This window comes from Delphinus delphis, chromosome 4 (assembly GCF_949987515.2).
Source record: "Delphinus delphis chromosome 4, mDelDel1.2, whole genome shotgun sequence".
Taxonomy (NCBI): domain Eukaryota; kingdom Metazoa; phylum Chordata; class Mammalia; order Artiodactyla; family Delphinidae; genus Delphinus; species Delphinus delphis.
Genome location: NC_082686.1, coordinates 49,292,064 through 49,298,584, shown reverse-complemented (window position 1 = coordinate 49,298,584; position 6,521 = coordinate 49,292,064). Strand labels below are relative to the sequence as shown.

The window sequence follows — 6,521 nt, the reverse complement described above, 5'->3', positions numbered from 1 at the left end:
TATATTATACTCATCTGGATAATCCAGGATAATCCCCTGGATCTCTAAGATCTTTCACTTAATCACATCTACAAAGTCCCTTTACCATGAAATCTACACACAGGTTCCAGGCATTAAGATATGAACATTTCTGAGGAGCCATTATTCAACCCACCAATCTGTCTTCTGAAGAGGTTGTATAATTTTACATCCCCATCAGGGGGATAAGGGAGTTCTAGTTCCTCCACATCCTTACCAACACTTGTTAGTCATTTTTATGTTAATCATTCTAATAGGTTTATATTGAAATCTCATTGTCATTTTAATTTGTACTTCTTGAATAACAGATGCTGAACATCTTTTCATATACTTCTTTGCCATTTGTAAATCTTCTTAGGTGAAGTGTCTGTTCACATCTTTTTCCATTTATTTATTGCCCATTTTGTGGTTGTTTTGCTGTTGGATATTAAGAGTTCTTTATATATTCTGAATACCAATCTGTTATTAGATATGATTTGCAATATTTTATGCCAACCTGTGGCTTCTCTATTTGTTCTCTTAACAGTGTCTTTCAAAGAGCAGAAGTTTTTCACTTTGATTAGGTTCAATTTATAAAGTTTTTCTTTCATAAGTTGGGCTTTTGGTGTCGTATCTAAAAAATCTTTGCCTAATCTAAAGTCAAAAAGATTTTCTCTTGTGTTTTCTTCTAGACCTTTTATAGTTTTAGTTCTTATGTTTAGGTTTATGGTCCATTTTGAATCAAGCTTTGTGTATGGTGCAAGACATGAATTAAAGTTCTTTGTTTTGCCTATAAATATCTAATTGTTCTAGCACCACTGGTTGAAAAGTCCAACCTTTCTCCACTGAATTGCCTTTGTGCCCTCAGTTGTCCATATATGTGTGTGAGTCTATTTTCACAATCTCTGGTCTATTACATTCATCTATTTGTCTATCTGTATAGCATTAGCACACTGTTTAGGTTACCATAATTTATAATACTTGAAAGCAGACAATGTTAAGTCCTCCAACTTTGTTCTTTTCTCAGTTGCCTTGGTATTTTGGGTCTTTTGCCTTTTTCATTTGAATTTTATAATTATCTTGCAATGCATATGTAAAAGCCTGTGGGAATTATGATTGGGATTATATTAAATTTCTAGATCATTTTGAGGAGAAATGACATCATGGCAACATTGATTCTCCTGACCGATGAACACTGTATATCTCTCCATTATTGAGTTCTTCTCAACAATGTTTTTGTAGATTTCAGTATATACATGTCTTACTTACCTTTTGTCAAATATAACTCTAAGTATTTTCATATTTTGATGCTATTTTAAATAGTGATTTTTCTTTCAAATTCTGATTGTTCATTGCTAGTTTATACAAATACAGTTGATTTTTGTGTATTGATGTTGCATCTTACAAACTTGATAACTCATTTATTAGATCTAGTAGTTTTTTATTTTAACATCTTTATTGGAGTATAACTGCTTTACAATGGTGTGTTAGTTTCTGCTGTATAACAAAGTGAATCAGCTATACATATACATATATCCCCATACCTCCTCCCTCTTGCATCTCTTTCCTACCTCTAGGTGTGTCCTCTAGGTGGACACAAAGCACCCAGCTGATCTCCCTGTGCTATGCGGTTGCTTCCCACTAGCTATTTTACATTTGGTAGTGTATATATGTCCATGCCACTCTCTCACTTCATCCCAGCTTACCCTTCCCCCTCCCTGTGTCCTCAAGTCCATTCTCTACATCTGCGTCTTTATTCCTGTCCTGCCCTAGGTTCTTCAGAACTTTTTTTTTTTAGATTCCATATATATGTGTTAGCATACGGTATTTGTTTTTCTCTTTCTGACTTACTTCACTCTGTATGACAGTCTCTAGGTCCATCCACCTCACTACAAATAACTCAATTTCGTTTCTTTTTATGGCTGAGTAATATTCCATCATATATATGTGCTACATCTTATTTATCCATTCATCTGTCAGTGGACACTTAGGTTGCTAGTAGCTTTTTTTAGACATTGAATCCTCTACATAGAATATTATGTTGTCTGTGAATAAAGACAGTTTTATTTCTTCTTTTCCAAACTGAATGTCTTTTTTCTCCTTTGGTTTGTGTTATAAATTTCCTTATAACTACTAATTTAGTGGCATCCAACAGATTTTCATATGTTGTGATTTCATTTTCATTCAGTTCACAGTTCTTTCTAATTTCCCTTTTGATTTCTTCTTTGACCCATGTGTAATTTAGAAATGTGTTGTTTGGTTTCCAAATATTTGGTGGTTTTCCAGAGATTCTTCTGTTATTGGTTTCTAATTTAGTTCCACTGTGGCCAGAGAACATACTTTGTATAACTTCTATCTTTTTAAAGATATTGAGACTTCTATGGCCCAGAATATGATCTTCGTAAATATTCTATACGCACTTGAAAATAAATGTCTGCACCTGAAAATAAACTGTTAGTATTGAGTGTTCTATAAATACCAATTAGGTCAGGCTGGTTAATTGTCTTTCAAGTCGTATATCTTAACAAGTTTTCTGTCTTGTTTTATCAACTATTGAGAGAATTATATTGAAATATCTGATTATAATTGTGGATTTGTCTATTTCTCCTTGCAGTTCTGTTTTTTTTTAAACTCTAACTTTATTTATACATTTTCAATTAAAATAGAATAGTCATAAACCAAAGAGAAGGAAAAACAAATCAGGATGAAGTGTCGCTGTCATTCTGTTTGCAGGGAGGGGTCAGGAAATGGAACAAATGATAGCATTCTAAGACATCCCAGAGCAGCTGGGTTACATGTAAGTGCCTAAAACCAGGTATTATCCCACTTACTCTACACATGGAAAAGAAGTCAAAGTTTCTCCTATTGAGCACAAGAATTTTTACATTATATAGTGATTCATTTCTCAGAAAGTGATACCAGTAACTTTGAGAGGAGAGGTTTCCATTACACAAGGACTAGAAAATCTCAAATGCAGCTAAGCAGCTGTGCTATGCTCAGCATGTACCATTACACTGCTCTGGGCTAGTGTCCGTTTAACAGAGAACTGCATTGGGGGTTTGAGAAAGGCAGCAATAGTTTGGCTTTTATTCTAGAGGCTTAACGTTGTTATGGTGACAGTCCAAGCATATTAAGTAAAGGTAGTTAAAACGTAATGATAGTCAATACAGTCTCTTGCAGCCTACATACACTACATAATAATGCTTACATGGAATGAAACCAGTGTTACTTAATTGGTGTTTTATACAAACAGAACTGAAAGAAAAAAGTAATCATTCTAAATGTACTATGGGTAACAGTAAAAATGCACACATACCATAGAACTAAAGTGATATGAACAGCACTACCTGATACCCAGGACTGAAGGTGACTGGTTCCAACAGAGCTGAGCCTGTATCAGTGGGTCTCCAGGAAAGACACTAGTCTACAAAAGTAAGTCTTTCAACTGTAAAATCAGGATAAGGCTACAACTATCTTGAAGTCTGAACAAGATACCGGATCGGACAGTAAGATCCCCAGCCCTGCTGTAAGACAGGAAATACGCCTGCTGGCTCCTAGAAAGCTTCATGTGCATAATAGAAAGGTACGTTGCCAGAGATGTAAACGGGAGAACTTGAGTGAAGTTTCCACTGCGCCGCGGCTTCTAAACCTCAGGAATGGTGTGATCCATCAAGCTTTTCATAATGCTCGGGGCCATCCGTTTAATAATATGTTCAAATATAAAAGCAGGCATGATTGTAATAGTAACTACATTCCCAGCTGTTGACAGTATGTCTGCGATTTGAGAGTCCTTCAATCCAATGACGTTCTGTCCGTTGACCTCACAGATGTTGTGTTCCGTGAGAAGACCGTTTCTATCTGCAGAACTATCTTTCACTATGGATGTGATTTTTCCATTTTTAAAGACAAAGCCAACATGTCCAGTACTGTCCTTATGCATGGTAATTGTCCGTTCAAAGGGCCTGTCACGAATGGTCATAGTGATCTTCTCTCCAAAAGCCTGCTTGAGCACCTTGTGTGCTCGGTCGGAGCTCCAGCCAGCACAGTTCTCCCGGTTGATCTGGAGCACCTGGTCCCCGAATCGCAGACCAACCAGCGAGGACGGAGAATTGGCCTGGACTAGCTGAACAAATATACCATTATCTATGGATTTAAGCCTGAGCCCGATTTTTCCATCTTGATCCTTACACAAAATGACTTCCCGAATCCCTTGCTTAATTTCTGCTCTGCGGATTCCAGTATCATTACCAGTTACAGGAGCCACCATATAGTTCATGCTGGAAGCTCTTGCTACCAACTGCCCCTGACTTGGTGCTCCAGGGACCACGGCCATATTTGCACGTATTTCTTCTTCATTTAAACTCAGGCCCATGTACTGAGAGAGCTCCGGATACAGTTTAGGATAGAGAGTTCCATCTTGAGAGATGCGAGCAGAAGCTTCAGATAGAATCGCTGGATTGGCAGGGTTTGCAGAAAAGGCAGCTTGAGCCTGAATCACCTTGTCTACCTTCAGGTCTTCAAGAGATGGGTACAGAGACATTTTTGCAGGATTTTCCGAGGCCGCAGGGACGCACACACTGCAGCCGCCGCCGGTCACTGGCTCAGACTTCCGAGACCCAGAGAGAGGAGAACGGTGCGCCGCAGTTCTGTTTTTGTTTCATGTATTTTGAAGCAAAGCTCTCTGTTCTGTTTTCGAGAGTATGAACCTTCAGGAACATTATTTCTTCCAGATAAATTGACACCTCTATTATTATGTAATGACCTTCTTTATCCCAAGTAATAATCTTTGCTCTGAAATCTACTTTATGTTATTAATATAGCCACTCCAACTTTCTTTTGACTAATGTTAACATATCGTTTTTCAACCTTTTATTCTTTATCTTCATGTGTCTTTGTATTTAAAGTGCATTTCTTATAGACAACATACAGTTAGATCTTCCTTTTAATCCAGTGTGATTTCTACCAATTTCTACCTTTTAATTGGGGTGTTTAGTCCATTTACAATTAATGTGACTATTGATACAGTTAGATTTAAGCCTATCATCTTGCTGCTTTTTCTATTTGTCTCATGTAATATTTGTTCTTTTTTTATTTTCTGCCTTTTTCTAAATTAATTGAATATTTTTTATATTTGCATTTTATCTCCTTTGTTGATAATATTAACTAAAACTTCTGTTTCAACAGTATACATTCATTTGCCCATTGCAGCTTCTGTGTTACTTTTGTCACACGTTTTATTTCTACATATATATATTACTTTCTATATATGTATATTAGCTTCTACATATGTTTATTAGTTTTCTAGTTTTCTGCATAACAAATTACCATAAACTTAGAGGCTTAACACCACACCCATTTATTATCTCACAGTTCTATGAGAAGTCTGGGATGACCTGGCTCGGTATTATGCATGGGGTCTCACAGGCTGAAATCAAGATGTAAGCCCACCGTGTTCTCATCTGGAGCATGAGGTCTTCTCCCAATCTTCTTACTGACAATTCAATTCCTGTGGTTTTAGGGCTGAGGTCCCCATTTCCTTGTTGATGGTAGACAAGGGGTCGTTCTCAGTTCCTTTTGGCCACTCTCCAATCTTTGCACATGAACTCCTCTATCTAAAAAGCCAGCGCCAATACATCAAATCCTTCTTGTGCTTTCAGTCTCTCTGCCTTCCTTTCAGCTACCAGATGGAAAAAATGCCCTCCTTTTAAAAGTATTCATACAATTAGTTAGGTCCACCTGGATAATCTCCCTATCTCAAGGTCAGGTATGCTATAAAACATAACATGGAAGAACATTAGAATATAACACAACAATAATGATACCATCATATTCAATGGTGCCAGAGATTAGAGCATGGTTCTTGGGGGATATTTTTTTAAATAGATCTTTATTGGAGTATAATTGCTTCACAATACTGTGTTAGTTTCTGTTGTACAACAAAGTGAATAAGCCATATGCATACATATATCCCCATATCCCCTCTGTCTTGCGTCTCCCTCCCACCCTCCCTATCCCACCTCTCTATGTCATCACAAAGCACTGAGCTGATCTCCCTGTGCTATGCTGCTACTTCCCACTAGCCATGCATTTTACATTTGTTAGTGTATGTATGTCAATTCTACTCTCTCACTTCGTCCCAGCTTCCCCTTCCCCCACTATGTCCTCAAGTCCATTCTCTATGTCTATGTCTTTATTCTTGCCCTGCCACTAGGTTCATCAGTACCATTCTTTTAGATTCCATGTATATGTTAGCATATGGTATTTGTTTTTCTCTTTCTAACTTACTTCACTCTGTATGACAGACTCCAGGCCCATGTACCTCACTACAAATAACTCAATTTCATTTCTTTTTATGGCTAATATTGAATTGTATATATGTGCCATGTCTTCTTTATCCATTCACCTGTCGATGGACATTTAGGTTGGTTCCATGTCCTGGCTATTGTAAATAGTGCTGCAATGAACATTGGGGTGCATGTCTCTCTTTGAATTATGGTTCTCTCAGGGTATATGCCCAGTAGTGG

General features: G+C 37.3%; 1 pseudogene; it reads right to left on the bottom strand.

The window, feature by feature from the left end:
- Window positions 1–3,343: 3,343 nt before the first annotated feature.
- On the bottom strand, window positions 3,344–4,630 carry LOC132424044 (syntenin-1 pseudogene; annotated as a pseudogene).
- Between the last annotated feature and the right edge of the window lie 1,891 nt (window positions 4,631–6,521).